Source organism: Diabrotica virgifera, chromosome 2, assembly GCF_917563875.1.
Source record: "Diabrotica virgifera virgifera chromosome 2, PGI_DIABVI_V3a".
Classification (NCBI taxonomy): Eukaryota; Metazoa; Arthropoda; class Insecta; order Coleoptera; family Chrysomelidae; genus Diabrotica; species Diabrotica virgifera.
The window spans coordinates 128,985,644-129,009,987 of record NC_065444.1 but is presented as its reverse complement, the minus strand read 5'-3'; the positions used below and the strand labels follow the sequence as shown (position 1 = coordinate 129,009,987).

General features: G+C 35.0%; 1 long non-coding RNA gene across 1 annotated transcript; it reads left to right on the top strand.

The window, feature by feature from the left end:
* The first annotated feature begins 22,867 nt into the window (after window positions 1–22,867).
* Window positions 22,868–23,284, top strand: LOC126879619 (uncharacterized). The gene is made up of 2 exons (XR_007696159.1): window positions 22,868–23,155; window positions 23,215–23,284. It is a non-coding gene; the product is annotated as an uncharacterized LOC126879619 (long non-coding RNA).
* The last annotated feature ends 1,060 nt before the right edge of the window (window positions 23,285–24,344 follow it).

The window sequence follows — 24,344 nt, the reverse complement described above, 5'->3', positions numbered from 1 at the left end:
AGTCATTCTTTACGCTAAACATTAATTGCAACAAAAATTACGTGAAATTTTATTAGGTTGACCGTGAAAATGTTGAATTAAAAATAATTTTTTGATAATAAATACATATTAATATAGACTTATTATAGACTTAATATAGCCTTAATTTAATAATATTGCTGAAGATATCAAAATACCTACATGGTTAAGACTGAAAAGACCAACCCTGTATACTAAAATTAAACATTTCGCTATAGTAATAATTTTTAACAATAGTAAACTATATTAAAAATCATTTAAGCGAATCAATTCTACAGGCGAATTTGCTACGAAAGTAATAAAAAAAAACGTAATTATCTTTTAAACTATCCCGTATAACTCATTTAATTTTCATAGAAATTTTGTTAGCGATAAAACGAAGAAAACTCGAGTATTTGGGTCACCTTATGAGAGGTCATAAATACGCATTACTTCAAAATAAAATGCAAGGAAAAATAGAAGGAAAACGGAATCCAGGACGTAGAAGAATGTCATGGATGCGGAATTTGAGAGAGTGGTTTGGCTGCACCACTAATGAACTTTTTAGGTCAGCTGTAAACAAAGTTAGGGTAGCCTTGATGATTTCCAATCTCCAATAGGAGTGGCACAAGAAGAAGAAGAAATATAACTCATATTACTAAACCTCATATTTTAAAAAAGTGACATCGATTAGAATCCAAAAATGGAAAAATATACAGGGTGTCTCATTAAAAAAAACGAAGTGATGAGCCACTTTCGGTATATAATCGGACGTAGTAAATAGGTGAATATATTTTCATTAATCAGCTCACTCCTCAAAACCCTTTCATTCTAATTTTTATGATTCAGTTACCTTTAGTTCTCGAGATATTTATAATTGGCCGTTAATCTGTGTAATACAGTGGACCCCTGGTAATCCGATAAACTTTGTACAGGGAGATGTCCGACTATCAAATTTTTCGGATTATAGAGTACTGCCTATACATTCTATAGTCCGGATTTTTTTTGAAAAAGAGTAACTTGGAATAGGAAAAATTACAAATAAAAGTTATATACACTGTGTGGCGCAGCAAGGTTTTATCAAAAATAATGGCGGATTCAGTTATGTTATAAATCTGAAATTAAGAAGCTGTAGGTTTTGAATGTCGGTTACTTCCGGTTATATAGGATGTAGATGTCAATTTTGTTATTATAAATAGAACCTAATATTTTTATTCCATTTTATAAATTTACATGAAAGGACACCGTACACATCTTATGGAAAATATAATGTTACTTAAATTCAATAAAATTTATACGAATAGATTCTTTTTAAATTAACGGTCAATACTTATCATTGCGCCAACTCTTAATTATGATTAATTACGGCGCAAGTTGCAAATAAAGTTTATCGAAATCACATTTTTGGAGTTCATAAACGTATCAGTTACAATCACTATTGCTCTGGGTGCTATTCAAAACAGCTTAAACCCCGCTGGGCCTAAGCGGATTAGTGAAACTATTATAATAAGATGCTTAAGAGCTCGAGAAGATTTATGAATTACCGATAATTTGGGTATTTTAAAATATTTTTCTCTCTCTAACTTACGTGCCTACCCATTTGATTTCAGATTGATTTATATCAATTTCTGCTCTTATTATTGAAAATTAAGAGTTGGCGCAATGATAAGACCTGACCGTTAATTTGAAACGAATCTATTCATATAAATTTTATTGAATTTGAGTGACTTTATATTTTCCATAAGATGTGTGCGGTGTCCTTTAGATCAAATTTGTGCACAATGTTCTATATCAAAAATGAAGTATTCTCGAGATATTTCGATTATTTTTCAAAATTTTGAAAAAATCCTATTCTATATTTAGTAATTATATCTCCATTAATAACGAGGCTAGTGACATAATATTGTAATCGATAAACAACAAACGCTTGTCCGCTTGTCTGCATATATCCAACTCATTGATATTTCATACAGGATGTTTTAAAGTTAGCCGCCAACATGTACAATTTAAATCATTTATAAGTTGCTTATTTTAAATAGAACACCCTGTATTTTATTACATTTTCCGCTGTATCCCTGTATCCGAGGTGAATCCCAGGTATCGACCATTCTCCACTTTATCTACTGTTCCTTGGTCTCTGGTGTGTACCGGTGGAACCATGTTTTGTCGACGCTTTCGTCGACGGTTATGAAATAACCATAAACTCCTTTGGATTATGCCTGAAAAGTCTCTGACACTGCGCTGAAATGATATTATGGTTGCGCTTAATTTCCGGAGTGAGCAAACGCGGCACTAATCGCGCCGACAGCTTTTTATGTCCAAAATCAGACTGGCTCATGTGGACACGGTAGATAGCTCAGTTAGTTAGAACATTAGCAAGGATCGCTTAGATAGTGGGCTCAAACTCCACCCGGTGTCAGTTGTTTAGACATTTATTAATTTACTTGGTCTTTACTACGGTTATGTTAATTCAAGCTTAAAATGTACCTACTCTGTTACGTTGTTCTAAGATCTAAAGTAAAGTTTAATAAATAGCAATAGGCTAATGGGCAACTGCGAGATATGTAAGACTCTTGCTGCAAGACTATGACCAAGGCCAAGACCGAGAGCGTAATACCAAGACCAAGAACAAGACTAGGTGTATTAGCGCAAGGTCAGAGCGGCCGTGGAGTAACGGCATAAATGCTGGCTTCATACGCCAGTGCACGTGGGTTCGAGCCCTGCCAAAGACAAACCATTTTCATTTCCAATAATGACACGAGCCGTCTCACCGTGCCTCGGAGAGCACGTTAAGCTGTCGGTTCCCCTGGGCTAGTGTAAATCGGCACTAGTTACTTAAAACAGGGTTAAAGATGTAAATGGCGCCGGAACTGTCCGAAAGGATCTCCCCGGCAAAAATGCCATACGATATCCAGATTTAGCCATACGGCTCACACTCCCTCTAAGGGGAAAATTGACTCATCCCAGATACCTACGGTATCAAAAGGATTGAGCTCTGGTGGGACTCTTTCCGTGTTATCGAGCCCTAGGTGACTTGGTATGCTGGAGTTTCTCCCAGAAATTTTCGTACGTATCTGGCCGTCGCGAGTAGTACAGCTTTCTGCATGGTCTTATAAAGGTGTTCATTTAGACCCAACTTTTTTATGCTTTCGAGGAGGGTCTTCGGAATGACTCCAGTAGTAGACATAATAATCGGTATCGTCTGGGTACTTTGCATTCTCCATTGCCTTCGTATTTGTTCCAGATCTCTGTATTTGGCGATCTTTTCAGTAAATTTACTACGTAGATTATTGTTGTTAGGTATCGCCACATCAATTAGTGTTGTTTGTCTTGTTAATTTATTAACTAGTACGATATATGGTCTATTATGTGCTACTGTTTGGTCTGTGAGCACAGTGCGGTCCCAGTATAGCTTGTAGTATACTCAAGCATACTCTCGGGGCCGTATTGATAATACGGGAGATATTCCGTTTGGAGAAGTCCTAGCTTGATAGCTATCTCTTGATGAAGGATTTTTCCCACTGCGTCATGCCGTTCCTTGTATTCAGTTGCAGCAAATGCCTGGCAGCCCCCTGTAAGATATTGGATGGTTTCTTGGGCTTGACATCCATATCGGCATCTGTCGTTTTGAACCTGAGGGTCTTTGATGATATATTTCAGGTAATTTCTGGTTGGTATAACCTGATCCTGAATGGCCAGTAATGAACCCTCCGTTTCAGGGAACATCTTTCCTGATCTCAACCAATAGTTTGACGCTGCATTGTCGACATAGTCTTGGCTGACCTCATTGGGATGTCGCCCGTGCAGAGGTTTACCCATCCAGTTGCGCATTTTTTAGTCCTTAGTGAGGTGGTTTATGCGCATTTCTGGTTCCCTCAGTTTGATCGGTGTTGTGTCATCTACTGCGCAGATAGGGCGATGTAGAGTGGATGTTTCAGCTTGCATCTGAAAATAAGTTCTTAAATTTGCAATTTGTTTATCTAATTGCTCACCTATATCCATAAGTCCTCTTCCTCCTAAATACTACGGTAATGTGGTTCGTTCTACTGCACTTTTAGGGTGGTGTTTTTGTGCTTTTGTGAGGTGTGTTCGTACTTTTCGCTGAAGATTGTCTATATCCGTTTTTGTCCACTTAACAATACCAAATGAATAGCTAAGCGCGGAACAAGCGTAGGTGTTTAGTGCCTCTAACAATTTTTTACTGTTAAGCTGTGAACGAAGCAGCTGTTTTACCCTTCGTATAAACTCAGTAGTTATCTCAGTTTTCATTTGCTTATGGTCAATTTTCCGCACCTGCTTTACTCCAAGATATTTGTACATATCGTTTTCGCCCATGGCCTCGATGTTCTGGCCATTTTGCATATCGAATCCAACGGGCTGTACCTTTTCTCTGACTATATTCAAAACACGGCACTTATCTAGGCCGAACTGCATACTAATATCATTAGAGAATGTTTCTACAGTTTTTAGCATCTGTCGTAGGTGTTCTCGAGTGGAAGCCATTAATTTCAAATCATCCATATACAACAGATGATTGAGCTTCGCTACCAAAGTATTATTGTTTTTAATACTAAAACCTGAGTCAGTAGAGTTTAGTAGCTGGGAAAGGGGGTTTAAAGCTAAACAGAACCACAATGGACTCAACGAGTCTCCTTGCAACAGGCCCCGGTTGATTGCGATATTTTCCGTTTCGATATTGTTTTCACCAGGTATTTGGAGGTGAATTTTAGTCTTCCAATCTGTTATTATATGCCTTAAAAAGGTCACTATGTTATCATCGACTTTGTATATTCTCAATATATCTATAAGCCATTCATGCGTTACTGAATCAAAGGCCTTTTTGTAGTCAATAAAGGCAGTAAAAAGGTTCCTTTTTTAGTGAATGCCTGGTTAGAAATGACCGAGTCGATGATAAGTTGTTCTTTGCAACCCAAGGAACCCTTAGCGCATCCTTTCTGTTGAGGCTCTATGATATTGTTCAGAGCACAGTGTTGGTAGGTAAGCCGGGCAACACAGGATGTGACCAATTTATACAAAGTTGGAAGACAAGTAATTGGGAGGTACTTGGCTGGATCTTGGGTCTTATTTTGATCCATTAATATTAAATAAGTGGTTCCCTGAGTTAGAAATGATGGAATTTCCTGGGGATTAGAAATAACATGGTTAATTAATGTTGATAAGCACTCATGAATACACCAAAACTTTTTAAGCCAGAAGTTCTGAACTCCGTCTGGTCCAGGGGATTTCCAGTTATGAAGCTCTTTGATGACATTTGAGACCTCTTCAGTCGTGAATGGTTCGTAATTAGCAGTAACGTAGTGTTGACAGTTGTGTGTCGTATCTTCTATCCAGCTAGCATTGTTGTTAAAAGCAGCTGGTGTGGAAAGTTGATTTCCCCAAAACTCATGAATTTCTACTTGGCTTGGGTAAGACTTGTCGGCACTTTCTACAGTGGAATTGAGTTTTCGGTAGAACGCCTTCTCGGAATTTTCAAAAAGTGCATTGTCAGTTTTTCGGTTGTTACTAACTTTGTACCTCCTTAGTCGCCCTGAATAGACGGAGAGTTTTGGCTTTAATGTATCCAGACACTGTTGGGCTTAGTGTTGCCCAAATGCAAGACCAAGACGAGACTTGGACAGGCTTGGTCTTGGTCTTGCACCAGTACACCTGGTCTTGGTCTTGGTCTTGGTATTGCACTCCCAGTCTTGGTCTTGGTCTTGATCTTGCAGCAAGATTCTTGCAAGTCTCGCAGTTGCACACTAGCATATTGCTATTTATTAAAAAACAACTCACATTAGGTGGGTTTGAACCCACGATCTAAACTATCCCTGCCTATACTCTAACTAGCTGGGCTATCTACCATGTCCCACGGGAGTCAGTCTGTTTCTTAATAAACGTTTGCATTTAATAACCTGACATGTGCTAAAACATGGTGAAAACACAAAAAATCAAACAAATGACATAAACTTATCTAGACTGTATTTTAAAGAACATTATCTGTCTAGAAAGGGATTGATGGACTCTCACATTAGGTATATGAAATGAAATGGAATAAAAGAGTTCTACAATTTGCCATTTATTCAAATAAAAAATAAAAAAAATACAAATTAAATTACAGCACAGTACGCAATAGCTTTGACACTATTATTAGTTGAAAATTTTTGTTTGCTATTAGTTGAAAATTTTAAGATTGACTTTTTTTAACAAGAATTAATACAAAGTAATACACGCAGTTTAATTATATAACATTTATACAGAGTGAGTTTTATGTATGGAACGCCTCAAATATATCGGAAACGACTTGAACGATTTTTATAGAATTTGGTGAGTAAAGGTCTTCTAATTCGGCCGCTATTATAGTGGTAATTACAGATTGTTACCAGATCTTGCGTTTTTTTGAAAATATAGTGAACTTTAATATTTCGAATAGAACACCCTGTATATTTTTGCATTTTGAACCATAATAACTACTAATTAATTTTCATGTAATATTTCCTATACCGAAATGCCGTAATTTCTGAGTTATTTCTATGCTTTATTTAAAAAAAAAATAAAACAAATTATAAAAATCAATTGTTTCAGCCCTGGCAGACTTATTTTAGGTTCTTTGAATCATATGGAACAAAAAAGGTCTCTTGTAGTTTTTGTCTAAAGTTCGTTTCCGAGTTATAAACAATTTAAAACTGAAAAAAATCGAAAAATGACGATGTTCAAGGCTCAAAAACACAAGTAATAGCTATTTGTATAACAAGGGAGGAAAGTGCTACTTTTCCTCCCGAGAATGAAGTTTACTGCCCGACGCGTAGCGGAGGGCAGTAATCATCCAAGGGAGGAAAAGGCACTTTACTCCCATGTTATACATATGGTTTTTCCACCTTCCTCAAATAACAAGTCATTTTTTCATTTTTACTTCATTTATTTTATGTAACTAACCAACAAAATTTATTAGAACTAAATCTAATAAGTAGTTACAATATAACTGTCAACTGTCAAATATAAGCCAAATTATTAATGTAAACATTGTTAAATCAAAATAACAATTTACTGTTTTTTACCATTCTGCAAAATAGGGTGTTTTATAAATAAATGTTAAAATGTATAGATACTTACGTAATTACGTAATAGAAAATAGATATTATACAGGGCGTCAATAAGTTATATTTCATGAATGACATATGACGTTATTTTTACTTTTCCTCCCTAGGGAGGAAAAGTACAACTTTGCTCCCTACAATCAGGTCCGGAAAAGTATACTTTCGGTAGAGGTAGGTGGAAAAAAATATTATTTTCGAAATCTCGAAGTGCCTAAACTGAAGTTTAAACTTTATTTATCAGTTGTCGATAAGTAATTTGTTTATTTCATTTTAAAAAACATTGTTTTTTAGTTTTTAATGCAGCCCGATCACCCATCCTCTCATAAGTTCTTCATTAACAACAAAAAAACAATGGCAAAATCACACAACGGCCAATATCTCTTTTTATATAATAATAAACATTTTACCGTGCGCGAATGGACTATACATGGTAGCCAGGCATTATCTTATCTAGTGCTTTTTCAGCAAAAAATTTTGTTTGGACGATTGATCTAATATCTAATTGCACATCCTGCAAAAAGTAGGACGTTTAGTCTTGACGATATGGATAAGGAAAAACAATTGAGTGGTTGTCCGTAACAGTGAATATGGTATTCGTATTATATTTTTATCACCTTATAGGCGACATACTTCTTTAAAAGTTTCAATGCGATATTGTTATACACCCAATACAAGAAGATTATTTTATGAAAGGTTGCTATTCTCAAAATCTAGACAATTGCTCAATTGTAATTAATTTCGGAGCGAAGGCGTCGTCTGATATTAGGAAAGAATGAAATATTTTATTTTTACATTGTATAATAATTTATTATGACCTCTGAGTACGTATCCAATAAATAAGTGTTCATATTTTTAATTCGGTATGTATGTTCATCGTATTGTTCATAATGCGGATAAATCCATTTTTCCAAATTTTTGTTACATATTTTTTTGTATCTCATAGTCTCTAAGCATATACCCGAACTATTATACAGGGTGTAACAAAAATACAGGTCATAAATTAAATCACCTATTCTAGGACCAAAAATAGTTCTAATGAACCTAACTTACCTTAGTACAAATATGCATATAAAAAAAGTTACAGCCCTTTGAAGTTACAAAATGAAAATCGATTTTTTCCAATATATCAAAAACTATTAAAGATTTTTTATTGAAAATGGACATGTGGCATTTTTATGGCAGGAATATCTTAATGAAAAATTATAGTGAAATTTGTGCACCCCATAAAAATGTTATGGGGGTTTTATTCCCTTAAACCCACCCAAACTTTTGTGTACGTTCCAATTAAATTATTATTGTGATAGTATTGGGTAAATTCAATATTTTTAAAACTTTTTTGGTTCTTAGTATTTTTTCGACAAGGCAGTTTTTATCGAGTTGCGGCTTCTTTTCTAATATGTTTACGTAGAGATTTTATGGGGGTTTTGTTCCTTTAAACCTCCCAAATGGTTGTGTACGTTCCAATTAACCTATTACTGCGATACCATTAGTTAAAAACAGTGTTTTTAAAACTTTTTTGCTTCTGTGTATTTTTTCGATAAGGCACATTTTATCGAGATGTGACTTCTTTTTTAATATGGTTTAAAATATACCTAAATATGTAAATCATAAATAAATTTTCTTATTATTATCAAGTCTCCATAATCGTACCTAGCCATATCACAGATGAACATAACATATATGTGGCCATATACAAATATGTGGTGGATTTGACAAATAATATGCAAAATATTTCTACAAATACTGACTTTTCGAAAAAGTACCAAGAGGCAAAGATGTTTTTAAAGCATTGTGTTTAACTAATGGTACTACAATTATAATCAAATTAAAACGTATACAAAAGTTTGGGGGGGTTTAAAGGAACCAAACCCCCATAAAATTTTTATCGGGTGTCTAAATTTCACTATAATTTTTTCTTAAGATACTACTGCCTTAAGAATGCCACATGTTCATTTTCAATAAAAAATCTCCAATAGTTTTCGATATATTGGAAAAAATCGATTTTCATTTTGTAACTTCAAAGGGCTGTAACTTTTTTTATGTGCACATTTGTACTAAGGTAAGTTAGGTTCAATCGAACTATTTTTGATCGCAAAATATGTGATTACATTTATGACCTGTATTTTTGTTACACCCTGTATTATTCCATAAAACGACACTCAAACTGCAAGACGCAAGAGTCTCGCAGGCTTGGTCTTGTTCTTGCTCAAGTCTTGCACGGTCAGTCTTGGTCTTGGTCTGGCTAAAATAAGGCGGTCTTGGTCTTGGTCTTGGTCTTGCTAAAACGCAAGAACAAGACCAAGACTGCAAGACCAAGACCGATTTTGGGCAACACTAGTTGGGCTGTGTTATTGTCTGGATCGTATCTCGAGTGTCTTGCAGTGCTCCGCAATATTTCTTCAGCTCTCCTAATGACTTTTCTACTTGGTACTCCTCGCAAATATTCTGTGACTTGGCCAATATCCCTACGCAGTAATTCAATTTTCCCTAGCAGTCTTTTTCCCAGGGTGAAATTCTGCTACCAGTTCTTCCGTTATTAGTACCCCGTCGCGTTCTGATCTTAATGCCCATTACATTAGCAATTGCTGTTGCTGCACAGTAGATGAGCATATGCAACTATTCTAATGTGTGAGCTTCTACGATGTAATTGGGTAGGATTTCACTGTTCACAATTTGTAACAACGCACTTAGTTTCTTACAAGAGTTTATTCTTGGTAGCGGTGGGCTGCTAAGTGGGTTTGTACGGCGCGAGCCATTTCGTTTACTAGGCTAGCACGTAGCTCGTTGTTTTCCTGCAGTGTATTATCAGGTTGAGTTTCTGGTATGGGAAGCTCAGGAATCTGCTCATTAGGGATTTCATTAGGGGCTTGATCTAATACTAGCCCTTGGCTGTTAATCTCCCGTTCGACTTCGTTTTTGATGGTATCGCGTCTAGTCTCTGGGATTAGATTATTTCTTATGATTACCCGGTATTGATCTGATACTCTTTCCTCCGATACTTAAATATCTGGGTACTCTCTGCAAAATTCGGCATACAGCTGTTGTCGGTAGCCGATCGTTTCTTGACCGAGGTTTGTCACCTTATAGTAGAAGGGAAAAATGTTTTCATTAATGGACACAGTCCATTTCATGCGCTGCTTTGGTCGTCCCACTTGAGTGAGCGCCGGCTGATGTTCCAGCGCAGCACCTTCAGCGGGTGGAGCTCTCGCTATTGTTTGGCTCACTTGTGGTTGTTGTTGTTGGGCTGTAGCTGATTGTGTGACAGGGGTCCGCCTCCCCAACACCCTGCCACCGACGTCCCGCATGCTGCCACGTCCAGCGTCGGCTCCAGATGTGCCCTGGCGATCCCCAGGCAGCGGCCCTAAACATAAATTAATATTCTCCATATTAATGGGTGTGCATTTTATACCTACTGCCAGGTGTCAGTTTTTGTTCCACGGCAAGTATCCCTGCTACCCTCTGGGTATTGGCGCTACGAATACCCAGAGAGCATCCCCCATTCGCAGGGGGCCGCGCCTGATAGAAGAACTGACAAAAAAGCTCCCACAGGCCATACGATATTATTAATATTATTATTATTATAGCGCAAGACCAAGACTGCCTAAATCTCGTCTTGTTCTTGCATTAGGTCAACACTAGACAAGAGCCGAATCATTGCTTTTGCTATTGCCCTTTTTTCATTTTTCTAAAATCTCCTGACACGCCCGTTTACACACGCGGTCAAAATAAAACTACGAGTCCGATTCAGCTGAGTTTTTGAAACACGCGGCCTACAAAAATGTAATACACGATAGTACATTTCTCTTTCGATAGTGACGCCATCGGGCGGAGAGACTAAGTACTTATTTGACCACCCACGTGATATGACACTTCCGATTACACCTTTTTAACCGGAAGTGATATAAGAACCGGACGTATATAAATATTTATTCTCGTCTTAATAGGTACAACCAACAACGATGTCTGTCAGATTACAGGGGGCACCGGATAAGACAGGGATCGGATTACCTCTTGTTGTTTCTAAAAGGTCATTATAAGAATAGCTCCTTTAACAGGTTCACTGTCCACAGACCACATATTATGGTCTGTGGACTAAAAGCACTACCAGTTCACAGACCATATGTGGTCTGTTCGTAGATACAATTTTCAGGTTGTTTATAAAAGTGGACGTGAGGAGAATGGCCTTTATTAGACGTGAACTTGACAGAACATATCCCATATATTATAAATAGTGTTGGGACAAAGAGAAAAAATGTGTAATTTTATCGTAATTGCGATAAATGTAATATCGAAACTAAACACCTATATTTTATTGCGTTTTAACTTTTAGCGAACTAAAAAATGGATATGTAAGATAAAATAATAATATACAATATAATGAAAAGTAAATATTTATTGAAAAAGAAAAAGTATTGAAAAAAAGTTATATGTTCAATGTACTTTTTGGAAACATTGTAGACAATACGGTTTGGTACAGATGTTGCATATTTGTGAAACTCTTTTGGCTTTATTAGTGGCAGCTGCTGATGTTTCTCCTTTTTGACGAAATTCATTATAGCGTCCGGCACACCTACGTCTAGTAATTTTTCCATCTTTTCTATCCAGCGGTTTAAGAAAATGCTGTACTTGTGACGAGGTATTGCAGGTGTCTGAACAACGTTTATACTCAAAAGATTTTTCACAATACTCATTTGGGCCTGCAATATTGTACATTTATTTGGCTGGTTCAATTTATTGAACAAATAAACTATAAACTGTATTTATGATACCCACTTCAAACAGAACATCGACAGCAACTTTTTTGTACCAGGTCAAGGTCTTGCGAATTGGTAGCTAATTTCATGTATTTTGTTGTCTTAGAACATAGAGACGACCTAAGTTTATCGTAATTGATGAGTTGTCTATGTAATTTCTTATTTGATATAGGGAAAAAATGGATAAAATGAGGAAAGTACGCACATACCACATATGGTCTGTGGACTCACGAGACAACTGTTGGTCATTTTTGTTCTATAGAGTCCACAGTCCATATGTGGTATGCTGTAAAACAAATATTTTTAATTACATATTTATATATTTTACATTATTTGTTTATTTACAGCCAGAAGATATCAATTTTTACAAAAACATAACTGGACTTAAGAGCAATTTCCACTCTAAAACCTGGACAGTGAACCTGTTAAGTTTCTTCGTAATCTCATCTTTTATTTTCCCCAGTCTCCATAGTTTATACGCCACACTCTGAAATTATTTGTTTCTAATGTTTTTAGTACAACTGTAGTGGACTTACAATTATTTACAATATACTTTTTAATATGAAATGTTTTCACCGTTGTATGTACTCTAATAACATCTCGTCTAATTGTTGGTTCCCATTTAATAAATAACTTTCTTTTCTTCTCATATGATATGATTAACACCTTCCTAGTCAAGACTGTAATAGCTTGAGACTCGTGATCCGTGTAAAAAAGTACTATCGATTCATTAACAAAAAAACAATATTAGCCATTTGAGAGATGATCGAAACCGATTAAAAACGTACCTTCTAGACTATGGAGTATACCAATTACTGTAATTTATTAGATTACGGTATATCTTGTGCAGAGGCGTATCTTCGGGGTTGAGGACGTTAAGTAACACCATATATAGTAACATAATTCAGATCATCACTAGAACTTGACAAAAAAAGAAAATTTCTAAAAACCAATAAGGTTATGATATCTACCTTACCAGAGGAATGGAAAATAATTGAGAAAAAAGTGTGAAAAGATCGAACAATAAACCTAAATCGCTAAACTGCACTCAACCAAAAATTTTAAAACTATTTTGTTTATAATATTGATTGCAATTTCTAATCAAATAAAAATACAATAGACGTAATCAAAATGTAATTCCCCACAGGTTGGAATACATTTTATATCAAAGTTGGAGGCCCCAGGAAATAGAACAAGAAGAAGGCCTCGTGAAAGATGGATATATTATGACTAAGAGAGAGATTAGGCACGTAGCCAGGAAATGGGCTTGAGGGGGTTCCAAACACAATTCAAATTTTTTGTTAGATTAGATGATAAGGTACCTACCTATTGAAAAAATATATTCAGACTAAATTTTGGATTCATATGCAAAATTTGAAAAAACTATTTTAACCCTAGAGTACTAATACCGGTAAAATATATGACGTTGACTTATTTTCTGCGAAATTTCTCAACAACGGAAAATCCCAGGAACTTGGGTTCCATAGTTCTTTAGTACTGGACTAAACGTTGGTGTACAAACGTCAGTTAAATTTTGTGCGAAAGTGTGTGACTTAGGTATCCTGTCGTAAATATTACGACGCTTGAAGTGTTAACGATAGTAACATAAGCTGTGTCTAAGTACAGCATAAAGATTGCTATGCTTTTAGATTAATTCTCCAAATTTATGACTGATGCCAGTCACTATATTGGCAAAAACACCGATACCGGAATATTATCTCTTACAAATTTTTATGTGAAGGAATTGATAAAATCGGTCCATGGTAGTAACCGTAACATTACCATGGATACTGTATATTTTTTATGGAATGATAAACATAAGTACTATCAATTCGTAGGTATGTGATATGCTGACATAATTCGCACAAAATAAATAGGAAGCCAGTTTGCCACTCTCAGTTTATGTTTAATTTGGGCAAAAGCTTTGGTGAATAATAGATGCGCGAATAAACATATCAAAAGAAAAGAAAATATTAAACATATCAAATCTACGGCGAAACATTCTACAGAATTATTAAACTTCATAACTATTAGACCTGGATCTCGCGTACCAAAAAAATTTAATTAATAGCGAGCTGAAAATTTGTTAATAGCTTAACGGTGTCTAGTCGGACAAACTTTGATGTACGGGAACACTGAAACAGGGAAAGTTTTAATTGTGGAATAGTTTAAAAATTTGAAACGTCAGATTACGAAAACGTCCCATGTATTTTGTCGGACAGAACATCCAATTGATTTGTTACCCTTTCATTAAACTCATGAAAAAATCAGACTGCTATTACTAACCAACAAGATTCTTGTCATTTTTTCTTCGTGTTCCACTCATTAAAATGCCCAGTTGGTGATAAACACGTCTGATTTTTGCATGAGAGTTTAACGAAATGGCAACAAATCAATTGGAAGTTCTGTCCGACAAAATACATGAAATGTTTTCGAAACGTTCCAAATGTTTAACCTGTTCCACAATTAAAACTTCCCCTGTTCCAGTGTTCCCGTACATCAAAGTTTGTCCGACTAGACACTGTTAAGCTATTAACAAATTTTCAGCTTGCTATGAACCAACTTTTTTTTGGTACGAGTGATCCAGGTCTATATGTGAGAATATAAATTTTGATTTTTTTAATGTGTTTTAAATAATGTCGTAAATTTTACGATGTATTATATTAAAGGATATTCAAATCATAATAGTTCTCTAGGGTTAATATTTTAGAAATTGTAATTTGTTGATATTTTCTCATTTAATTAAAAAATATTTTGAAATGTAAAATATTTTAACCATGCAATACTTACATTTTTAAAATTTTTCTAATTACTTTTACAAAGTGCAAGGTAGAATGTGAAAAGGGAATCCTATATTTCGTTAGTAGTCACTACCATCATCAGGGACGCTAAAATGATATTAAAGATACAATGGTGAAGTTAGGTATTAAAAACAACTTACTAGGGTGAGGTGTAACATCGACATATATGACGAGAATCTCACCCTAGTAAGTTGTTTTTATTACCTAATTTTACCATTGCATCTTTAATATCATTTTAGCGTCCCTGGTGATGTTAGTGACTAATAACGAAATATAAGATTCCGTAGAAAAGAGTACACCTGGTCTTTTATAAAAAGTAAACGGTAAAAGACTTGAAATACTGATAGAATACTTTCGTTTTTGGTAAATCTGATTTTTAAAGTATATAATAATTTTCCGATATAATAACTTATATCCGATTTTTAAATCGGATATAAGTTTATCCGTACACAGAATAAAAACAGAAATACTCCTAGTAAAAAATAATAATTTCATTCCCTTTTTCAAAAAAATAATAATAACTTGGGAATAAACTTGCTGCCTTGGTACCAAAGCCGAGACAGTTTTGGGAGGGGTCCGGACCCATGGACCCCCTCCTTGGCTACGTGCCTGAGAGATATTATAACCATGAACAACAGTGTAGACTGTAGACAGTAGTAAAGTAGAAAGTAGAAAGTATACGACAGGGCAGAATCGAAGAACATTGTTAAGCAGGCCAAGACTCACAATGGGTTGTAGCGTTTATATTCTGACATTCTAAACCTGTAACTTGTTCGACAATTAAAACTTCCTCTGCTCCAGTGTTCCCGTACATCAAAGTTTTTCCGACTAGACACCGTTAAGCTATTAACAAATTTTAAGCTTGCTGTTATTAAACTTTTTTTTGGTACGAGGAATCCAGGCCTATTATTAAATGTTACTATTTGTTCACTTGCAAAAACGCGGTTGTTGCCGATAGAGTATACAATTTTAAAAGGTCTCATTCTTCCGTTCTTCGGATTTTCATTTTTTCGTTCTTCATATTTTCGATAAATGCAGTGGAAAATCGAAATTTCAATTGAACTCCCCCAAAGGGAAAGGACAGATGTGGCTTGGTGCATACTTCTTGATCTATAGTGGTTTATCAAAAAATTCGAGAGCCAAAGAAGGCGTGGCCTTGATGATACACAAAAATGGACAGATAACATAATATATGAATGTCAATTGTCAATACATATCAGAAAGTATCGTAGTTGCAAAATCAAATTAGAGTAGCAAAAAATAAATATTATAGGAGTTTATAGCCCAGAAAACTGCAAAACTGAAGTCGAAAGACTCCATTTTTATAACGAGCTTCAACAGACAGTCGACGAAATACCAGCCAATGAGATAATATACATTTTAGGAGATATGGACGCAAGAGTCGGTAACATAATTATACCAGGAATAAAGCAACGATTTAATGAAGACATCAAAAATGAAAATGGAGAACTACTTATTAACTTTTGCTCTCAGAACGAATTTCGAATAAACAATACGTTCTTCAGACACAAAGATCAACAAAAATATAAATTCCAAAATACAAGAAGACACAAATCCGTTATTGATTATATATTGACAAACAGAAACATCCATAATTCTCAAGTACTAGACATAAAATGTTTGAGTGCAGCTAATATCGGAAGTGATCACAACCTAGTACATTTAAAAATCAGAATATAGCTACAAAAAAAAAACAGGAAAGAAGACCCTATTATACGTGAGACAAGAATAAAGGTAGAACAGCTACGAGACTTGTCAACACGAGATCTATACCAGAGAAGCCTGCAAAAAGTACAAAATGAAAACTACATAACACCGGATGAAGACATAGAAGAAAGGGAGAACGTAAGTAAGCATATACCTACTAAAGAAAAGCAAAACACCATGGTTCTGTAAAGAAATAAAAATAAAATGCCAAGAAAAAAAGAAAATCTACCTAAAATATAAGTCCAAAGAATGAGACAAACATATGAAGAATATAAAAGAGTACGAAATGAATTAAACTCAGTAGTAAGAAGGAAGAAAACAGAACATTGGGAAGCATTTTCAAAAGAGATGGAGCACGACTTCTATGGGATGCAAAAGGAAATGTGGAAAAGGATAAGAGGTCAAAGAACAGAGATAAAGGAATTGATAAAAGTAAAAAATACTGATACAAATACATGGAAAACTTACCTAAAAAACCTGTATCAAACAGCTAATCACGAAGAACTGGAAACACCAGGATTAGAATCGGATGAGCAAACAGAAATTAAAGAGGAATATATAAAGAACGCCTTAAAAAAGATGAAAAATTGAAAAGCTCTTGGGAAAGATGGAATAACTAATGATATTTTAGAATACGGAGCAGATAGACTTCACAAAGAACTGAATATCCTTATAAGTAAAATAATAAATAGAGGAAATAAAAAATGTAGTATATCAAAGTGTGTAAATAATTTATTTCTTTAGCTGAGCGCCTTCGACATAAATGTCATCATCGGAGCTAATGCTAAAATAAAAAAAGAGGTCTTGTAAGAAAAAGAAGTACAAAACTCTTTTTTTACTTACGTCAATTGTTAAAAAAGTACCGCTACAAAATTGAGGTGTTAACATTTGCATCTTGTGAAAATAACTTTTGGTTGGATATCCTCCGTACAACCCCAAACAGCAAAAACAGAAAAACGGCCACATTACACGTTAAGGCGGAGATACATATGCGCTCTGCTCGGTGTGCGAGCCGCTCGCGCGCAGCGTATTCGTCAGATTAGTACGTGTTTTCAAGTGACGCACAAACGGCACGCACACGGCGCACCACGATCTAAATTCTGTCGGTTTTTCAACAAACGCTTTGATGGTTCGCAATACGTATTTGGACGGGTTTGCGAGTGGTTTGTTGGTTTTGGCGCGCATGAGTTGAATATTTGTTAGTAATGGAATGGTCGGAACTGTCGGAAGGAAATTGATGTTTACCGTGGAAAATCATTATTGTGGGATCCTCAATAAAGAACCATTTAATTTAAAGAAACAACTTAAATCCGATCTGAACGGAAATAGAAGCTGAAATAAAAAAATGTACATGCGGACCTTTTTAAAAAATGTTAGTTCATTGTTGTACTAAAAATAACATGTATTAAAAATAAGATTTATTATTTTATTTGGGCATAAGCCACAATTCGAGTTTGAAATCAAGTTTACTTGACCTTTCGACTTTCACTTCGGAAATAGTTATCAATATCAAAAAAACATTCATAAGCAGATATATATTATGTGTCACCGGAAAGCGAAATAGCTAACGCACGACTTGGAGAACCTATAGTTTTCTAACTTCGTGTCTGGTGAAGCAACGCAGTTGAAACAAGCGGATATATTATAATTGTGTCACCGGAAAGCGAAAAAGGTAAGGCACAACTTGGAAGACCCAATAGTTTTCTAACTTCGCTTCTGGTGAAGCAACAGAGTTGGAACAAGCAGATATATTATAATTGGGTCACCGGAAAGCCAAAAAGGTAACGCACAACTTGGAAGACCCAATAGTTTTCTAACTTCGCTTCTGGTGAAGCAACGGAGTTGGAACAAGCAGATATATTATAATTGGGTCACCGGAAAACGAAAAAGGTAACGCACAACTTGGAAGACCCAATAATTTTCTAACTTCCCTTCTGGTGAAGCAACGGAGTTGGAACAAGCAGATATATTATAATTGGGTCACCGGAAAGCCAAAACGGTAACGCACAACTTGGAAGACCCAGTAGTTTTCTAACTTCGCTTCTGGTGAAGCAACGGAGTTGGAACAAGCAGATATATTATAATTGGGTCACCGGAAAACGAAAAAGGTAACGCACAACTTGGAAGACCCAATAGTTTTCTAACTTCGCTTCTGGTGAAGCAACGGAGTTGGAACAAGCAGATATATTATAATTGGGTCACCGGAAAGCCAAAACGGTAACGCACAACTTGGAAGACCCAGTAGTTTTCTAACTTCGCTTCTGGTGAAGCAACGGAGTTGGAACAAGCAGATATATTATAATTGGGTCACCGGAAGACGAAAAAGGTAACGCACAACTTGGAAGAGCCTATAGTTTCCTAACTTCGCTTCTTGTGAAGCAACGGAGTTGGAACAAGTAGATATGTTATAATTGTGTCGTCGGAAAGCGAAAAAGGTAACGCACATCTTGGAAGAGCTTATAGTTTCCTAACTTCGCTTCTGGTGAAGCAACTGAGTTGGAACAAGCAGATATATTATAATTGGGTCACCGGAAAGCCAAAAAGCTAACGCACAACTTGGAAGACCCAATAGTTTTCTAACTTCGCTTCTGGTGAAGCAACGTAGTTGGAACAAGCATATATATTATAATTGGGTCACCGGAAAACGAAAAAGGTAACGCACAACTTGGAAGAGCCTATAGTTTCCTAACTTCGCTTCTGGTGAAGTAACGGAGTTGGAACAAGTAGATATGTTATAATTGTGTCGTCGGAAAGCAAAAAAGGTAACGCACATCTTGCAAGAGCCTATAGTTTCCTAACTTCGCTTCTGGTGAAGCAACTGAGTTGGAGCAAGCAGATATATTATAATTGGGTCACCGGAAAGCGAAAAAGTTAACACAGCGCTTGGAAGAACCTATAGTTCTCTAATTTCGTTTCTAGTGAAGCTACGCAGTTGAAACAAGCAGATACATTACAATTGTGTCACCGGAAAACGAAAAAGGTATCGCATGACTTGGAAGTACCTATAGTTCTCTAATTTTGTTTCTGGTTGTAGGAACAAGCAGATATATTATTGTAGGGGAGCAAAGTATGCTAAATGTGCAGTCACTCGAGCGCTTTGGGGACCTATTGGGTTGTGATTATTAGGTCCTAAAACCAAAAAAGTTAAGTAAAATTTTCCATTTTAGTGGGGACTTCCCATTTTTTAATTTAATTTTCCATTTCCAACAATCTTTTTTCCGATTATAGCGCCATCTATCCATAATTCAAAAAAATGTTTCGAATAAAAGTTGTTTATTTTTATACAAACAATCCAAATCTGCAATAAGAAACGGGGTCTACCATTTAAGATTTTAAAGTAACCCCCCACCTCACCTCCGTGGGGGGTCTGCTTGGAACCATTTGATAGATTTTTCAAAAACATTGATAAAGTGTATTTTGCAGTTTTTCGATATGATGTTTATTTTGCGAAAGATCGCGGGATTTGTATTTAAAATTTTAAATTTACCCCCCACCCCTCTCCGTGGGGGGTCAAGTTTGGTATTTTTCGATAGATTTTTTAAAAATATTGAACAAGTAGTTTTTAGTTTTTCAATCTGACGTTCATTTCGCGAAATATTCGCTTTTTTTTGTGAAACTTTTTGACTCACCCATTTCCGTACGCCCCGCTCAAATCGTCATATTTTTGAAATATAGACTCTTTTGCATGTACTTAACTTACCTTATCTTAATCTGACAATTTCGAATATTTTAAGGATAGATTTTTTTTCGGGCCCCCCTGAACGAACTCCCCTGTGTTAAGAGCCAATCTATGGTGGAGGTACATCTGCAGGGTACCACGTTTCTCCCCATATGATAATCTGACGCTCTCGAGTAACTGCAAAAATCCCCGCTTGGGCTCCCCTACCATTATATTTGTGTTGCCAGGAAGCGAAAAAGGTAGTTCCCGAAATGTTCCCAAACTGTGGCTTACTCCACATAAAATAGTAAATTGCATAAGATGACACAAGAAAATAGTTTCAGAACAATACCAAAATAAGATGTAGTAGAAGTACAGGACAGAGACATGATTATCTACAATTACTAAACGTTCGTAAGTTTCCTCTGGATCGTCAAAATGAAAAATTTTAACGAACAATAACCGCGCCACGAACGCGCGGCGCACACACGGCGCGGAGTTCGCGGCGCGGATATGTATTTCCGCCTTTACACAAACACAAAAAGAATTTTTTCATGGTATAGGTATCACCCATCCATTGTTGGCCTAGTAGAAACAGCTGACTGACAAAGTCGGATATTTAAATCTGCTTTTATCTGTTCTGCGTTGACGTATGACATCTGACATTAAATTCTGAATAATTTTAACATTTTTGAAAGAAAAATTAAAAATTTTTAAAAATTTTTTAAGGAAATGTACCTTAGATGTTTGTACTAATCAACTAATAAATTAATTGATAACATGTTTGATTTTAAGACTAATTGGCCCAACATACATACACACCTTGTCAGATAAAAAATAAAAACAGGAAGTAATGAGGAAGATCAGTTTTTAATGGTGAATTCTCAAATTCAATATTCTAGGAGATATTAGATCATTGAAATTATAGATTGAGATAATATTAGATTGTTGTTGTTATTCATCTTTTGTAAATTATGTAAGTCATTGAAATGACCTTGACAGAGTGTATGGATATTTTACTAAGTTGAATCGTTAATGTTTATAGTAGAAATATTAAATTATTTAAATGCTAAGATGTTAAAATGAGTATATTCAGTTTCTACTGTTGTAAGACATTGATAACAAACCAATAGAATAGTGTTCAGTGGAATTCAATTCTTAACAGAATAGTTTCAAACACTCTTGTTGTTAAGTGTTTTATTTCTAAAGTTCTCATTACTTGATGATATAAGTATGTATAAGTTAATATATATAAAAACTAGTGTATTTATATTTAACATTTAATTTTATAACTTAAAATACAAATAAGGAAAACTTGTGTCTATTGGCCGGATTTATATATACATTGTTGTATTACAGATATTTACATAACATACTTATATCATCAAGTAATGAGAACTTTAGAAATAAAACACTTAACAACAAGAGTGTTTGAAACTATTCTGTTAAGAATTGAATTCCACTGAACACTATTCTATTGGTTTGTTATCAATGTCTTACAACAGTAGAAACTGAATATACTCATTTTAACATCTTAGCATTTAAATAATTTAATATTTCTACTATAAACATTAACGATTCAACTTAGTAAAATATCCATACACTCTGTCAAGGTCATTTCAATGACTTACATAATTTACAAAAGATGAATAACAACAACAATCTAATATTATCTCAATCTATAATTTCAATGATCTAATATCTCCTAGAATATTGAATTTGAGAATTCACCATTAAAAACTGATCTTCCTCATTACTTCCTGTTTTTATTTTTTATCTGACAAGGTGTGTATGTCACAAACCATACATACTTATAGACGTTTCACGTAAATTGTCAAGGCCAAGACAGCAAATTAGTTACCATTCCAATCCAGAGATGTCGCTGTCAGTCAATTCTCTTGTCATATTTAACAACTGACATTGACAATTAAATGAATTTGTTATTTACTTTTTATTTTACAGTTTGTGGCTTAATTATTTTATTATAGTGGTGTTACGTTTTTAATTAGATTTAATCACAATTTTAATAAGTGTATTAACCTCCTCTCCATTTTTATGAGTAGAATTTTTAGTTTACATTGATCATCCCGTGTTGTGTTTCTCCACATTAAAAAAAAACAATATAATATATCCTGAAACAGTTTATTCCAATAGACAAGTGTGTCATCAACATTTCGGACCTATATATATTTTTGGAAGTTTGTAAAAGATTATAAGGTAATATTTATCTCTAAACAATCATCCTATGTACAAGATTCTTTCAAAAATTTTCATTCAACTCGATACACATACACATCAGTGCTTTCACGTCACACATTGTCATAGCAGTAGCAGTAGTGTTTAGCATTTTGAAAACAAATTGGAATATTTGAAGTTTTCAGTAAAATATGGAATAAAACATTGAATTGTCTTTCTGTTGTTTTAATTTCCTGCGAAATTTCATCAAAAATCCTGCAAAATTTATAATTTGAAATTCTCACGTAACTAAAATTTGTCAATTTAGTTCCCATTTCAATCAAGAGATGGCGTTAATTCGATCCGAAAGATTAACATGGTCGTGAAACGTCTATAAGTATGTATGGTTTGTGGTGTATGTATGTTGGGCCAATTAGTCTTAAAATCAATCATGTTATCAATTAATTTATTAGTTGATTAGTACAAACATCTAAGGTACATTTCCTTAAAATTTTTTTAAAAATTTTTAATTTTTCTTTCAAAAATGTTAAAATTATTCAGAATTTAATGTCAGATGTCATACGTCAACGCAGAACAGATAAAAGCAGGGGCCGGATTACGAACACTCGATACGAATCGTATCGGCCATGTTTTCCCATAAGGCGCTACGGTAAAACATGGCGGATACGATGCGTATCGAGTGTACGTAATCCGGGCCCAGATTTAAATATCCGACTTTGTCAGTCAGCTGTTTCTACTAGGCCAACAATGGATGGGTGATACCTATACCATGAAAAAATTCTTTTTGTGTTTGTGTAACGTGTAATGTGGCCGTTTTTCTGTTTTTGCTGTTTGGGGTTGTACGGAGGATATCCAACCAAAAGTTATTTTCACAAGATGCAAATGTTAACACCTCAATTTTGTAGCGGTACTTTTTTAACAATTGACGTAAGTAAAAAAAGAGTTTTGTACTTCTTTTTCTTACAAGACCTCTTTTTTTATTTTAGCATTAGCTCCGATGATGACATTTATGTCGAAAGCGCTCAGCTAAAGAAATAAATTATTTACACACTTTGATATACTACATTTTTTATTTCCTCTATTCATTCAAGTGTGTACAAACTTATCAGTCTTTCAACTATTTTTTTAAAATAATAAATACAGGAAGAATTCCAGAAGAATTGAGAACCACTCAAATGATAGCGTTATTTAAGAAGGGTGATAGGGCAGACCCCAGTAACTATAGAGTGGATAAATTTACTGAGCACTATACTGAAACTCAAAACAAAAATACTGATGGAGAAAATAATGGCGTGCATAAATATATCGGATAAACAACAAGGATTTAGAAGTGAAAGATCATGTAATGATGCAGTTTTTGTGATAAGGCATATAGCGGAAAAATCATTAGAATATAGCAAACCAGCCTTTTTCTGTTTCATAGACCTAGAAAAAGCGTTTGATGGTATCCAATTAAAAGATGTGATACACCTACTATATGACAAAAATTTACCACTGATATCATAAAACTGATAGAAAACACATATATAAGAAATAAAATAGAAATGAAAGTCAATGGAATAATAACAGAGCCCATAGAAGCAAACACAGGAATCAGGCAAGGAGATTCACTAAGCCCTCTACTGATTAACATAATGATGGATGCAATAATAAAAACATGAAGAAAAAAAGAGGGTACACAATGGGCGATAGAGAGATAAAAATACTCTGTTACGCTGACAACACCGTGTTAGTAGTAGAGTGCGAAGACGACCAACAAAGATTACTGCACGAATTCAACATTAGTGTTGCCCAAATGCAAGACCAAGACGAGACTTAGACAGCCTTGGTATTAATCTTGCGCCAGTACCCCTGGTCTTGGTTTTGGTATTGCGCTCCCGGTCTTGGTCTTGGTCTTGGTCTTGCAGCAAGAGTCTTGCAAGTCTCGCAGTTGCCCATTAGCCTATTGCATATCTTAGAACAACGTAACAGAGAGGTACATTTTAAGCTTGAATATCATAGCCATAGTAAAGACTAGCCAAAATACCATAGCCATAGTAAAGACTAGCCAAATTAATAAATATCTAAACAACTGACACCGGGTGGGGTTTGAACCCACGATCGCTGTCTATGTTCT